Source organism: Lissotriton helveticus, chromosome 8, assembly GCF_964261635.1.
Source record: "Lissotriton helveticus chromosome 8, aLisHel1.1, whole genome shotgun sequence".
In the NCBI taxonomy this organism is placed as follows: domain Eukaryota; kingdom Metazoa; phylum Chordata; class Amphibia; order Caudata; family Salamandridae; genus Lissotriton; species Lissotriton helveticus.
Genome location: NC_136069.1, coordinates 1,539,367,887 through 1,539,383,262, shown reverse-complemented (window position 1 = coordinate 1,539,383,262; position 15,376 = coordinate 1,539,367,887). Strand labels below are relative to the sequence as shown.

General features: G+C 44.7%; 9 non-coding genes across 9 annotated transcripts; all 9 read right to left on the bottom strand.

Annotated features, from left to right (window-relative positions):
• Window positions 1–361: 361 nt before the first annotated feature.
• Window positions 362–444, bottom strand: TRNAL-UAG (transfer RNA leucine (anticodon UAG)). Its single transcript has one exon. It is a non-coding gene; the product is annotated as a tRNA-Leu (tRNA).
• Window positions 445–1,483: 1,039 nt separating this feature from the next.
• On the bottom strand, window positions 1,484–1,566 carry TRNAL-AAG (transfer RNA leucine (anticodon AAG)). The gene has a single exon. It is a non-coding gene; the product is annotated as a tRNA-Leu (tRNA).
• A 902-nt stretch (window positions 1,567–2,468) lies between these two features.
• On the bottom strand, window positions 2,469–2,551 carry TRNAL-UAG (transfer RNA leucine (anticodon UAG)). The gene has a single exon. It is a non-coding gene; the product is annotated as a tRNA-Leu (tRNA).
• Window positions 2,552–3,859: 1,308 nt separating this feature from the next.
• On the bottom strand, window positions 3,860–3,942 carry TRNAL-CAG (transfer RNA leucine (anticodon CAG)). The gene has a single exon. It is a non-coding gene; the product is annotated as a tRNA-Leu (tRNA).
• A 3,836-nt stretch (window positions 3,943–7,778) lies between these two features.
• Window positions 7,779–7,861, bottom strand: TRNAL-AAG (transfer RNA leucine (anticodon AAG)). Its single transcript has one exon. It is a non-coding gene; the product is annotated as a tRNA-Leu (tRNA).
• A 186-nt stretch (window positions 7,862–8,047) lies between these two features.
• Window positions 8,048–8,130, bottom strand: TRNAL-CAG (transfer RNA leucine (anticodon CAG)). The gene has a single exon. It is a non-coding gene; the product is annotated as a tRNA-Leu (tRNA).
• A 632-nt stretch (window positions 8,131–8,762) lies between these two features.
• On the bottom strand, window positions 8,763–8,845 carry TRNAL-UAG (transfer RNA leucine (anticodon UAG)). The gene has a single exon. It is a non-coding gene; the product is annotated as a tRNA-Leu (tRNA).
• Window positions 8,846–9,871: 1,026 nt separating this feature from the next.
• On the bottom strand, window positions 9,872–9,954 carry TRNAL-AAG (transfer RNA leucine (anticodon AAG)). Its single transcript has one exon. It is a non-coding gene; the product is annotated as a tRNA-Leu (tRNA).
• Window positions 9,955–10,141: 187 nt separating this feature from the next.
• Window positions 10,142–10,224, bottom strand: TRNAL-CAG (transfer RNA leucine (anticodon CAG)). Its single transcript has one exon. It is a non-coding gene; the product is annotated as a tRNA-Leu (tRNA).
• Between the last annotated feature and the right edge of the window lie 5,152 nt (window positions 10,225–15,376).

Sequence of the window (15,376 nt, the reverse complement as noted above, 5' to 3'; positions counted from 1 at the left end):
TGTCACAACATAGGGTGGAATACGCAAATCTAAGCAGCCCCTGATCACAGCCCTGAGGAAATTGCTGTAAGTGTGCTGGAGTCCAGCTGTCTACCAGGTGCTTGGCATTCTTCCAAATTTGCATGGCCTGGCTGGCCAGGGAATACAAGAGCATGACTCTTCTAGATGAGCTCTTACATGGGTCCTAAAATCATTTGGTAAGGATTACACTTTATCAGCAAGACTTTGTACAACAGAAATATATGAGAAACCCAAGCTCTCTTGACTCTACGAGGACGGAATAACGTCCCAGGTGAAGACGAACAGATGCAACTTCCATCAGATGTTATCCTGATGAAGAAGATTATGTCTCCAAAAGTCATGTCAGAAGTGGGATTCGAACACACGCCTCCAGAGGAGACTGCGGCCTAAACACAGCGCCTTAGACCACTCGGCCATCCTGACAGTGAAGAGTCCTAAGAAATGTATAAAAGTCACTCAGAAATTTCTGCATCCATGCAAGCTTGAAATAATTTCAACCTTCAAACACAAGGTGCAACTTTTTGCACAGGACAATAAACATAGAAGATCACATATGAAAGCATTTCATTTCACAGGTGTACTGTTTTTATGCTTTTAGATTAACTTATACCTCTCACCAGCTATTTAGGGTTCTGTATCCTACTCACAAAATTACCTTGCCTGCGACCTCTCTCTCTATACACAAACAACTACTGCGCAGGAAGTAGGAAGGCAGAAGGTGGGGCAGTTTATGCAAATTTATGCTGTCAATGTGCCTTGCGGATTCATGCAGAATTTCTAGATCCTTGCTGGAAACAAGAGAGCAGGCCTTGTTTCAGATCAACTGTCCCTAGCAAGGAACGTCTGAGCACATCCATTCTTTTGCTTTCTAGCCCCTGGCTTGGGACTCACCCTCACTGGCTGAGGAGTGAAGTTCTGCGTACCAACGTTGCATAGAAGGTATGTTTGTGATTGGTTTGAGATGGGTGGGAGGTCAAGAGCAGGGAAAAGCAAGTCACCTTCACTTCTAGTCTCCTCTTCTAGTCTCCTCTTCTATGCCTACCTGCCGTTCACTCACTCTGTCTTTGTTTCATTCTCTCCTTCCTCAACACCCCATCTCACTCACTCGCTCTATCATTTGTGCTCTTTCTTCTCGCTCTTCATTTCATAGTGGAAACATCTCTTGAATGGAGCTTTAGAAAATGAGGTTACATAAAATTAAAAATCTACTTATTGGAAACCAAAAATATCGCAAGACTGAATGTAAGCCATTTCTTCAATAAAAGGGATTTTTTAGGCACCCCCCAAAAAACACATAAAACACCACTAGTGCTAGAAGAATATTATACGAGCTTGAAGACAGAATTGGGCAAATTCATTTGCAGTTGAAACTGAAGTTTGGTACTTATTCAGATATTATATGCACTGCCAATTTTTAGCTGAGATTCTGAAGGAACGCAGAGACAAAATGGACTTAAAGTTTTGTCAGAAGTGGGATTCGAACCCACACCTCTAGGAGAGACTGCAGCCTTAACGCAGCGCCTTAGACCACTCGGCCATCCTGACCACATGTTGCTTGTTCATCTACATAGTGAGAAAGATAGTGCGAACAAAAAAAACACACATCTTAGGCCATGAGTGGCTATAGCAAGAAAAAAAACTCACTGCACTTTTCCAAAAAGACAACCATATAAGCCCATGTGAGTTAAATGATCTGATTTTCTCCCTCAAGAAAAAAGATTAAACACAGGTTTGTCAGAAGTGGGATTTGAACCCACGCCTCCTGAAGAGACGGCGACCTGAACGCAGCGCCTTAGACCACTCGTCCATCCTGACTTGCATTTGCAGCACCTTCCACAAGCCAGACAGCCATGCAAGTGGGGTACCGAAAAGGCATGCCCTCAATTTATTTATCCCATTATAAGCATTTCTAACAGATCTTTGAACAATCCATACAGAGCAGTACCTATGAAGAACTCTTTAGACCTTTAATGCGTACAAAGAGAAAGTGCTATTCACCAGCCACTTGAACGGCCCAAAGCTCCTTTGAAATTGAGTCGACAGCCACATCTTGGCTGACTAAAGCAAATTCAACAAGTGATCTCAATGTCACAACATAGGGTGGAATACGCAAATCTAAGCAGCCCCTGATCAAAGCCCTGAGGAAATTGCTGTAAGTGTGCTAGAGTCCAGCTGTCTACCAGGTGCTTGGCATTCTTCCAAATTTGCATGGCCTGGCTGGCCAGGGAATACAAGAGCATGACTCTTCTAGATGAGCTCTTACATGGGTCCTAAAATCATTTGGTAAGGATTGCACTTTATCAGCAAGACTTTGTACAACCGAAATATATGAGAAACCCAAGCTCTCTTGACTCTACGAGGACGGAATAACGTCCCAGGTGAAGACGAACAGATGCAACTTCCATCAGATGTTATCCTGATGAAGAAGATTATATCTCCAAAATTCATGTCAGAAATGGGATTCGAACCCACGCCTCCAGAGGAGACTGTGGCCTAAACACAGCGCCTTAGACCACTCGGCCATCCTGACAGTAAAGAGTCCTAAGAAATGTATAAAAGTCACTCAGAAATTTCTGCGTCCATGCAAGCTTAAAATAATTTCAAACTTCAAACACAAGGTGCAACTTTTTGCACAGGATAATAAACATAGAAGATCACATATGAAAGCATTTCATTGCACAGGTGTACTGTTTTTATGCTTTTAGAATAACTTATACCTCTCACCAGCTATTTAGGGTTCTGTATCCTACTCACAAAATTACCTTGCCTGCGACCTCTCTCTCTATACACAAACAACTACTGCGCAGGAAGTAGGAAGGCAGAAGGTGGGGCAGTTTATCCAAATTTATGCTGTCAATGTGCCTTGCAGATTCATTCAGAATTTCTAGATCCTTGCTGGAAACAAGAGAGCAGGCCTTGTTTCAGATCAACTGTCCCTAGCAAGGAACGTCTGAGCACATCCATTCTTTTGCTCTCTAGCCCCTGGCTTGGGACTCACCCTCACTGGCTGAGGAGTGAAGTTCTGCATACCAACGTTGCATAGAAGGTATGTTTGTGATTGGTTTGAGATGGATGGGAGGTCAAGAGCAGGGAAAAGCAAGTCACCTTCACTTCTAGTCTCCTCTACTAGTCTCCTCTTCTATGCCTACCTGCCGTTCACTCACTCTGTCTTTGTTTCATTCTCTCCTTCCTCAACACCCCATCTCACTCACTGGCTCTATCATTTTGCTCTTTCCCCTTGCTCTTCATTTCACAGTGGAAACATCTCTTGAATGGAGCATTAGAAAATGAGGTTACATAAAATTAAAAATCTACTTATTGGAAACCAAAAATATCGCAAGACTGAATGTAAGCCATTTCTTCAATAAAAGGGATTTTTTAGGCACCCCCCAAAAAACACATAAAACACCACTAGTGCTAGAAGAATATTATACAAGCTTGAAGACAGAATTGGGCAAATTCATTTGCAGTTGAAACTGAAGTTTGGTACTTATTCAGATATTATATGCACTGCCAATTTTTAGCTGAGATTCTGAAGGAACGCAGAGACAAAATGGACTTAAAGTTTTGTCAGAAGTGAGATTCGAACCCACACCTCTAGGAGAGACTGCGGCCTTAACGCAGCGCCTTAGACCACTCGGCCATGCTGACCAAATGTTGCTTGTTCATCTACATAGTGAGAAAGATAGTGCGAACAAAAAAAACACACATCTTAGGCCATGAGTGGCTATAGCAAGAAAAAAAACTCACTGCACTTTTCCAAAAAGACAACCATATAAGCCCGTGTGAGGGAAATGATCTGATTTTCTCCCTCAAGAAAAAAGATTAAACAAAGGTTTGTCAGAAGTGGGATTGGAACCCACGCCTCCAGAAGAGACTGCGACCTGAACGCAGCGCCTTAGACCACTCGGCCATCCTGACTTGCATTTGCAGCGCCTTCCACAAGCCAGACAGCCATGCAAGTGGGGTACCGAAAAGGCATGCCCTTAATTTATTTATCCCATTATAAGCATTTCCAACAGATCTTTGAACAATCCATACAGAGCAGTACCTATGAAGAACTCTTTAGACCTTTAATGCATACAAAGAGAAAGTGCTATTCACCAGCCACTTGAACGGCCCAAAGCTGCTTTGAAATTGAGTCAACAGCCACATCTTGGCTGACTAAAGCAAATTCAACAAGGGATCTCAATTTTACAACATAGAGTGGAATAACCAAATCTAAGCAGCCCCTGATCACAGCCCTGAGGAAATTGCTGTAAGTGTGCTGGAGTCCAGCTGTCTAACAGGTGCTTGGCATTCTTCCAAATTTGCATGGCCTGTCTGGCCAGGGAATACAAGAGCATGACTCTTCTAGATGAGCTCTTACATGGGTCCTAAAATCATTTGGTAAGGATTGCACTTTATCAGCAAGACTTTGTACAACAGAAATATATGAGAAACCCAAGCTCTCTTGACTCTACGAGGACGGAATAACGTCCCAGGTGAAGACGAACAGATGCAACTTCCATCAGATGTCATCCTGATGAAGAAGATTATATCTCCAAAAGTAATGTCAGAAGTGGGATTCGAACCCACGCCTCCAGAGGAGAATGCGGCCTAAACACTGCGCCTTAGACCACTCGGCCATCCTGACAGTGAAGAGTCCTAAGAAATGTATAAAAGTCACTCAGAAATTTCTGCATCCATGCAAGCTTGAAATAATTTCAACCTTCAAACACAAGGTGCAACTTTTTGCACAGGACAATAAACATAGAAGATCACATATGAAAGCATTTCATTTCACAGATGTACTGTTTTTATGCTTTTAGAATAACTTATACCTCTCACCAGCTATTTAGGGTTCTGTATCCTACTCACAAAATTACCTTGCCTGCGAACTCTCTCTCTATACACAAACAACTACTGCTCAGGAAGTAGGAAGGCAGAAGGTGGGGCAGTTTATGTAAATTTATGCTGTCAATGTGCCTTGCAGATTCATGCAGAATTTCTAGATCCTTGCTGGAAACAAGAGAGCAGGCCTTGTTTCAGATCAACTGTCCCTAGCAAGGAAGGTCTGAGCACATCCATTCTTTTGCTCTCTAGCCCCTGGCTTGGGACTCACCCTCACTGGCTGAGGAGTGAAGTTCTGCATACCAACGTTGCATAGAAGGTATGTTTGTGATTGGTTTGAGATGGGTGGGAGGTCAAAAGCAGGGAAAAGCAAGTCACCTTCACTTCTAGTCTCCTCTTCTATGCCTACCTGCCGTTCACTCACTCTGTCTTTGTTTCATTCTCTCCTTCCTCAACACCCCATCTCACTCACTGGCTCTATCATTTGTGCTCTTTCCCCTTGCTCTTCATTTCATAGTGGAAACATCTCTTGAATGGAGCATTAGAAAATGAGGTTACATAAAATTAAAAATCTACTTATTGGAAACCAAAAATATCACAAGACTGAATGTAAGCCATTTCTTCAATAAAAGGGATTTTTTAGGCACCCCCCAAAAAACACATAAAACACCACTAGTGCTAGAAGAATATTATACGAGCTTGAAGACAGAATTGGGCAAATTCATTTGCAGTTGAAACAAGTTTGGTACTTATTCAGATATTATATGCACTGTCAATTTTTAGCTGAGATTCTGAAGGAACGCAGAGACAAAATGGACTTAAAGTTTTGTCATAAGTGGGATTCGAACCCACGCCTCCAGCCTTAACGCAGCACCTTAGACCACTCGGCCATGCTGACCAAATGTTGCTCGTCCATCTACATAGTGAGAAAGATAGTGTGAACAAAAAACAACACACATCTTAGGCCATGAGTGGCTATAGCAAGAAAAAAACTCACTGCACTTTTCCAAAAAGACAACCATATAAGCCCATGTGAGGGAAATGATCTGATTTTCTCCCTCAAGAAAAAAGAAGGTTAAACACAGGTTTGCCAGAAGTTGGATTTGAACCCACGCCTCCAGAAGAGACTGCGACCTGAACGCAGCACCTTAGACCACTCGGCCATCCTGACTTGCATTTGCAGCACCTTCCACAAGCCAGACAGCCATGCCAGTGGGGTACCGAAAAGGCATGCCCTCAATTTATTTATCCCATTATAAGCATTTCCAACAGATCTTTGAACAATCCATACAGAGCAGTACCTATGAAGAACTCTTTAGACCTTTAAAGCGTACAAAGAGAAAGTGCTATTCACCAGCCACTTGAACGGCCCAAAGCTGCTTTGAAATTGAGTCAACAGCCACATCTTGGCTGACTAAAGCAAATTCAACAAGGGATCTCAATGTCACAACATAGGGTGGAATACGCAAATCTAAGCAGCCCCTGATCACAGCCCTGAGGAAATTGCTGTAAGTGTGCTGGAGTCCAGCTGTCTACCAGGTTCTTGGCATTCTTCCAAATTTGCATGGCCTGGCTGGCCAGGGAATACAAGAGCATGACTCTTCTAGATGAGCTCTTACATGGGTCCTAAGCTTATTTGGTAAGGATTGCACTTTATCAGCAAGACTTTGTACAACAGAAATATATGAGAAACCCAAGCTCTCTTGACTCTACGAGGACGGAATAACGTCCCAGGTGAAGACGAACAGATGCAACTTCCATCAGATGTTATCCTGATGAAGAAGATTATATCTCCAAAAGTCATGTCAGAAGTGGGATTCGAACCCATGCCTCCAGAGGAGATTGCAGACTAGCCACAGCACCTTAGACCACTCGGCCAACCTGACAATGAAGAGTCCTAAGAAATGTATAAAAGTCACTCAGAAATTTCTGCGTCCATGCAAGCTTGAAATAATTTCAAACTTCAAACACAAGGTGCAACTTTTTGCACAGGACAATAAACACAGAAGATCACATATGAAAGCATTTCATTTCACAGGTGTACTGTTTTTATGCTTTTAGATTAACTTATACCTCTCACCAGCTATTTAGGGTTCTGTATCCTACTCACAAAATTACCTTGCCTGCGACCTCTCTCTCTATACACAAACAACTACTGCGCAGGAAGTAGGAAGGCAGAAGGTGGGGCAGTTTATGCAAATTTATGCTGTCAATGTGCCTTGCGGATTCATGCAGAATTTCTAGATCCTTGCTGGAAACAAGAGAGCAGGCCTTGTTTCAGATCAACTGTCCCTAGCAAGGAACGTCTGAGCACATCCATTCTTTTGCTTTCTAGCCCCTGGCTTGGGACTCACCCTCACTGGCTGAGGAGTGAAGTTCTGCGTACCAACGTTGCATAGAAGGTATGTTTGTGATTGGTTTGAGATGGGTGGGAGGTCAAGAGCAGGGAAAAGCAAGTCACCTTCACTTCTAGTCTCCTCTACTAGTCTCCTCTTCTATGCCTACCTGCCGTTCACTCACTCTGTCTTTGTTTCATTCTCTCCTTCCTCAACACCCCATCTCACTCACTCGCTCTATCATTTGTGCTCTTTCCCCTTGCTCTTCATTTCACAGTGGAAACATCTCTTGAATGGAGCATTAGAAAATGAGGTTACATAAAATTAAAAATCTACTTATTGGAAACCAAAAATATCGCAAGACTGAATGTAAGCCATTTCTTCAATAAAAGGGATTTTTAGGCACCCCCCAAAAAATACATAAAACACCACTAGTGCTAGAAGAATATTATACGAGCTTGAAGACAGAATTGGGCAAATTCATTTGCAGTTGAAACTGAAGTTTGGTACTTATTCAGATATTATATGCACTGCCAATTTTTAGCTGAGATTCTGAAGGAACGCAGAGACAAAATGGACTTAAAGTTTTGTCAGAAGTGGGATTCGAACCCACACCTCTAGGAGAGACTGCAGCCTTAACGCAGCGCCTTAGACCACTCGGCCATCCTGACCACATGTTGCTTGTTCATCTACATAGTGAGAAAGATAGTGCGAACAAAAAAAACACACATCTTAGGCCATGAGTGGCTATAGCAAGAAATAAACTCACTGCACTTTTCCAAAAAGACAACCATATAAGCCCATGTGAGGGAAATGATCTGATTTTCTCCCTCAAGAAAAAAGATTAAACACAGGTTTGTCAGAAGTGGGATTTGAACCCACGCCTCCAGAAGAGACGGCGACCTGAACGCAGCGCCTTAGACCACTCGGCCATCCTGACTTGCATTTGCAGCACCTTCCACAAGCCAGACAGCCATGCAAGTGGGGTACCGAAAAGGCATGCCCTCAATTTATTTATCCCATTATAAGCATTTCCAACAGATCTTTGAACAATCCATACAGAGCAGTACCTATGAAGAACTCTTTAGACCTTTAATGCGTACAAAGAGAAAGTGCTATTCACCAGCCACTTGAACGGCGCAAAGCTCCTTTGAAATTGAGTCGACAGCCACATCTTGGCTGACTAAAGCAAATTCAACAAGTGATCTCAATGTCACAACATAGGGTGGAATACGCAAATCTAAGCAGCCCCTGATCAAAGCCCTGAGGAAATTGCTGTAAGTGTGCTGGAGTCCAGCTGTCTACCAGGTGCTTGGCATTCTTCCAAATTTGCATGGCCTGGCTGGCCAGGGAATACAAGAGCATGACTCTTCTAGATGAGCTCTTACATGGGTCCTAAAATCATTTGGTAAGGATTGCACTTTATCAGCAAGACTTTGTACAACCGAAATATATGAGAAACCCAAGCTCTCTTGACTCTACGAGGACGGAATAACGTCCCAGGTGAAGACGAACAGATGCAACTTCCATCAGATGTTATCCTGATGAAGAAGATTATATCTCCAAAATTCATGTCAGAAATGGGATTCGAACCCACACCTCCAGAGAAGACTGTGGCCTAAACACAGCACCTTAGACCACTCGGCCATCCTGACAGTGAAGAGTCCTAAGAAATGTATAAAAGTCACTCAGAAATTTCTGCGTCCATGCAAGCTTAAAATAATTTCAAACTTCAAACACAAGGTGCAACTTTTTGCACAGGACAATAAACATAGAAGATCACATATGAAAGCATTTCATTGCACAGGTGTACTGTTTTTATGCTTTTAGAATAACTTATACCTCTCACCAGCTATTTAGGGTTCTGTATCCTACTCACAAAATTACCTTGCCTGCGACCTCTCTCTCTATACACAAACAACTACTGCGCAGGAAGTAGGAAGGCAGAAGGTGGGGCAGTTTATGCAAATTCATGCTGTCAATGTGCCTTGCAGATTCATTCAGAATTTCTAGATCCTTGCTGGAAACAAGAGAGCAGGCCTTGTTCCAGATCAACTGTCCCTAGCAAGGAACGTCTGAGCACATCCATTCTTTTGCTCTCTAGCCCCTGGCTTGGGACTCACCCTCACTGGCTGAGGAGTGAAGTTCTGCATACCAACGTTACATAGAAGGTATGTTTGTGATTGGTTTGAGATGGATGGGAGGTCAAGAGCAGGGAAAAGCAAGTCACCTTCACTTCTAGTCTCCTCTTCTATGCCTACCTGCCGTTCACTCACTCTGTCTTTGTTTCATTCTCTCCTTCCTCAACACCCCATCTCACTCACTGGCTCTATCATTTGTGCTCTTTCCCCTTGCTCTTCATTTCATAGTGGAAACATCTCTTGAATGGAGCATTAGAAAATGAGCTTACATAAAATTAAAAATCTACTTATTGGAAACCAAAAATATCGCAAGACTGAATGTAAGCCATTTCTTCAATAAAAGGGATTTTTTAGGCACCCCCCAAAAAACACATAAAACACCACTAGTGCTAGAAGAATAATATACAAGCTTGAAGACAGAATTGGGCAAATTCATTTGCAGTTGAAACTGAAGTTTGGTACTTATTCAGATATTATATGCACTGCCAATTTTTAGCTGAGATTCTGAAGGAACGCAGAGACAAAATGGACTTAAAGTTTTGTCAGAAGCGGGATTCGAACCCACACCTCTAGGAGAGACTGCGGCCTTAACGCAGCGCCTTAGACCACTCGGCCATGCTGACCAAATGTTGCTTGTTCATCTACATAGTGAGAAAGATAGTGCGAACAAAAAAAACACACATCTTAGGCCATGAGTGGCTATAGCAAGAAAAAAAACTCACTGCACTTTTCCAAAAAGACAACCATATAAGCCCGTGTGAGGGAAATGATCTGATTTTCTCCCTCAAGAAAAAAGATTAAACAAAGGTTTGTCAGAAGTGGGATTTGAACCCACGCCTCCAGAAGAGACTGCGACCTGAACGCAGCGCCTTAGACCACTCGGCCATCCTGACTTGCATTTGCAGCGCCTTCCACAAGCCAGACAGCCATGCAAGTGGGGTACCGAAAAGGCATGCCCTTAATTTATTTATCCCATTATAAGCATTTCCAACAGATCTTTGAACAATCCATACAGAGCAGTACCTATGAAGAACTCTTTAGACCTTTAATGCATACAAAGAGAAAGTGCTATTCACCAGCCACTTGAACGGCCCAAAGCTGCTTTGAAATTGAGTCAACAGCCACATCTTGGCTGACTAAAGCAAATTCAACAAGGGATCTCAATTTTACAACATAGAGTGGAATAACCAAATCTAAGCAGCCCCTGATCACAGCCCTGAGGAAATTGCTGTAAGTGTGCTGGAGTCCAGCTGTCTAACAGGTGCTTGGCATTCTTCCAAATTTGCATGGCCTGTCTGGCCAGGGAATACAAGAGCATGACTCTTCTAGATGAGCTCTTACATGGGTCCTAAAATCATTTGGTAAGGATTGCACTTTATCAGCAAGACTTTGTACAACAGAAATATATGAGAAACCCAAGCTCTCTTGACTCTACGAGGACGGAATAACGTCCCAGGTGAAGACGAACAGATGCAACTTCCATCAGATGTCATCCTGATGAAGAAGATTATATCTCCAAAAGTAATGTCAGAAGTGGGATTCGAACCCACGCCTCCAGAGGAGAATGCGGCCTAAACACTGCACCTTAGACCACTCGGCCATCCTGACAGTTAAGAGTCCTAAGAAATGTATAAAAGCCACTCAGAAATTTCTGCATCCATGCAAGCTTGAAATAATTTCAACCTTCAAACACAAGGTGCAACTTTTTGCACAGGACAATAAACATAGAAGAGCACATATGAAAGCATTTCATTTCACAGATGTACTGTTTTTATGCTTTTAGAATAACTTATACCTCTCACCAGCTATTTAGGGTTCTGTATCCTACTCACAAAATTACCTTGCCTGCGAACTCTCTCTCTATACACAAACAACTACTGCTCAGGAAGTAGGAAGGCAGAAGGTGGGGCAGTTTATGTAAATTTATGCTGTCAATGTGCCTTGCAGATTCATGCAGAATTTCTAGATCCTTGCTGGAAACAAGAGAGCAGGCCTTGTTTCAGATCAACTGTCCCTACCAAGGAACGTCTGAGCACATCCATTCTTTTGCTCTCTAGCCCCTGGCTTGGGACTCACCCTCACTGGCTGAGGAGTGAAGTTCTGCATACCAACGTTGCATAGAAGGTATGTTTGTGATTGGTTTGAGATGGGTGGGAGGTCAAAATCAGGGAAAAGCAAGTCACCTTCACTTCTAGTCTCCTCTTCTATGCCTACATGCCGTTCACTCACTCTGTCTTTGTTTCATTCTCTCCTTCCTCAACACCCCATCTCACTCACCCGCTCTATCATTCGTGCTCTTGCCCCTTGCTCTTCATTTCATAGTGGAAACATCTCTTGAATGGAGCATTAGAAAATGAGGTTACATAAAATTAAAAATCTACTTATTGGAAACCAAAAATATCACAAGACTGAATGTAAGCCATTTCTTCAATAAAAGGGATTTTTTAGGCACCCCCCAAAAAACATATAAAACACCACTAGTGCTAGAAGAATATTATACGAGCTTGAAGACAGAATTGGGCAAATTCATTTGCAGTTGAAACAAGTTTGGTACTTATTCAGATATTATATGCACTGCCAATTTTTAGCTGAGATTCTGAAGGAACGCAGAGACAAAATGGACTTAAAGTTTTGTCAGAAGTGGGATTCGAACCCACGCCTCCAGCCTTAACGCAGCACCTTATACCACTCGGCCATTGTAGGAGAGTAGGGTCTGCAATCCTATGATCACCCAGATTTTTGCTTTTTGCTGCACTGGTTTACGACTTTCCCTGGCTGTGGGCCTGCTAATCAGACCCACAGCCTAGCTGTTCTCTCTATCCAAATTGTACTCAGGTACTGAATTGGCCCTGGGCCCTCTCCAAGTCCCTGTACCCAGGGCTGAGGTGCACCCAGAAGTCTCCCAGGGGCTGAAGCATGTATTGTGCCACCCCTGGATTGACTAACTAAAACTGACACAACTGGCTGCACGACAGCTGGGGCAAGGTGGTGTACTCACCCTTTGCTTTAGATATAGTATACCTATATCTAACCCTAAAATGGACACACAGATCTCCTATCAGTCACTCCTATAGCAGGCCTTAACAATCCTGAAGGCAGAGTGCTTGGAATCGTGTGAGATGGTGCTCTAGCATGAGCTGAGCCTGTCTGCGGCTTTCGGGATCCATCCCTTAGCCGTTTCCATGATATCGCATACCATATACTCTTAAGTGCATTATAATCCTCGCGGTTATGTGCCAACTCTGGTATCGCTTTATCAAAACATGTCGAGTAAGGTGTCATACGAATTGGAATACTAACCCCTCGCCAATTCTGGCGACGGGGTTAGCATTCCACCCTTCTAGAGGGACACGACATGCCTGTAACCTATAACCCGGTTAAAAGTCGGACAGAGCCTTAGCATCCACAAAATGGATGCTGCCACCGAGACACAAGTCTGCCCTCCTGCTGCTGGGAGTCCTCCCAGAGCAGGAGATAAGGACAAAGGGTTTCCTGCCAGGGGCGGTGCCAGCACCGTCCCAGACAGGGTTTTGTGTATTGTAGGTAGGCAGGGCTTTAGAGGAAGGTGACTGCAAGTAGCACCCCGGTGCTCACTGTGCATAGGCCGGCTTGAACCAGTTCCAGGGTCACTCCAGACCCTGTGCTGGGGAAAAGCCCGCCAAGGAAGTGGGTGTAACCACCCCCCTCCTAGTCCCACCCATAGGGCAGGACTTAGTCGCGTGCCAGCCCCTTTTTACAGGATAAAGGTAGAGACTGGCCCCCTTCCAAATCAGATCATCTTTGAATCCTGAAACTACTTTCTGCGAAAGGAACTCAAGACTTCTTCCTAAGATTTCTCCCTTGTGACTAAGGAGTAGTCACCCTGCATCCGCAGGCACCATCTAAGAACACTGCGGTCTGCTGTAAGTCCTTCCTCCGGAATCCGACTGCCCAGCTCGACGAGAACCGGCTTCCCTGGCACCTCTGACCTCTACCCACCTCTACAGCCCAGCTGAGAACCGTGGGTGCGACGAGACCTCAAGGGACCGGCCATCTGCAAGACTGCACGACTTCTTTCCAGCAAGCCCGCCGAGTAATCTACTGGTGAGTGCTTTGGGGTCCGAGAAGCCCCGACTCTGAGCAGCTCCAGCTCCGAAGTGCAGCCCCCCAGCATCTCCACGATCTGCGTGGGGCCCTTCTGCTTTCCGCTGCTCACCGCGTTGTTTGGCTACTAGCCCGTTGGCTTGTGGCCTTCCTGACGACGCCCGACGACATTTCTGCTGCTGGTCTGGTTGCTCCAGACTGGCCCTTGCTCCCTTCCCGAAGAGGAGCACCCCGGACCCTCCTGGTCCACTCAAGACGCCATTTTGAGTCCACCGCGTGGGCTTGAATTAGCCAAGGCTTGTTGCCCAATCCTGGGTAACTTCGACGCCAACGACTTCATCCATCGTGGGACAGCTCGCACCTCCATCCTGGTCGCCGACAACGCCTCCTGGTCCGAGAGACTGCAGAGCCCAGCAGCGCCCACTCACCTGATTGCGGTGACTTCGCCCGGTGCCATCCTGGTGCCCACTTAATCACTGGCTAGTGATTCAAGAACTTGGTCCCCTCTGCTTTCAGGTTTTCTTCTTCCTTGATCCAGGCTTGGATCCATCGAACTTTTCTTCACTGGTCGCCTGCCAGCAACTTCTTCCTTCCAGGCTCCTGGTCCGGCAACGAGATCCCCGACGTCTTTTCAGACCTATGCAGCTGCAGCCCCTGGGCTAGGTAACTTCGGCACTCCGGTGTCCCAGCATAGCCTCACTATCCAAGGGTCAGGATCCACTGTCATTTTCTCCCTACCAGGTCGGGTTCGCCCGTGAACACTAACTTTGTGAATTCTAGCTTCCATAGACTTTGTCCCGCATCCCGCGTGAGAGTGCACACTCTGCACCCGAGTCCCCTAGGCCTCCTAGTAGTAATCTAACGATTCCCTAGTCCAGTCCTAGCGATTCCAAAGCCTATTAGAACTGTTACTTACCTGCTAGTAATTCGCATTCCACTTTGAAAGTATATGGTTTTTCGTGCCCCTCGGGCATTTGTGTAACGTGCTAACTTAAAAGTATTTTCGTAAGAGTTTTGTTGTGTGCTTAGCACCCTGTCCTCATAAAGAGTACAGGGTTGTTGTGATTCTAATAAATACATTGTTTATTTTCATAACACTTGTGTGGTGTCCTTTCACTGGGTGTTCAAGGGGTAATGTGATGGTAAAACAGCTGGCTTAACACGCCCTCTAGAGTCTTAGCCTTAGACTGCTCGTATCCATGCTACTAGGATAGCTGGTCTATAAGGTTGACTTACAACCAATCATCAATAAGGGTTGTTTGGACTGATATATAGTGATCACTAGAATAGTGAGCACTGCACATCAGGCCAACTTCTCACATTGGTGAGCAGCGGTTGGGATTTGAGCTTGCTGTTGTTTTACCACACATGCCCTAAGAATATCTTGTGAAAGATCACATAAGTACTAAAGGTACATATAACTTAGCTTAGAATACTCTGAGTTCTACTGAACCAGCTGTTGTAGCTCCTAGGGCCTAGCACACCCTAAACTACAACTCTAGCAAGGGATCAGTAGGCAAACATATAGTGTAGGTAAGTGCACCACTTACACCTCACTAGAAAAGCATGTCGACTCAGGGGGACTCTACTGAGACTCCCCTGGTCAGTGTTGACCCTCCACAGGTCACTTCAAGATATGCAGCTCTCAATTTTCAGGAGATGAGACAACTCTGTGTCTCCAGGAAACTGAAGCAGGGGTCTAACCCCACCCTTCCCTTTCTGATAGGTCTCTTAGAGACATATGATGCCAGAAAGCTCTCTCAGTTACATGAGAGCATGCCAGCCTTAGAGGGAACCTCTGGGGATCCAGACCTCCCCAACACTGATTCAGCAGTTGAGGAGGAGGATGAGGAGGTACTCTCTGGGGATGAGGTAGACAAGGGTCTTGAGGTAGTCAGAAGGCTAACTAGGACCAACTTAGACTTACTTGGGCTAGGATCTGGGGGCCCCCCAGTACTAACC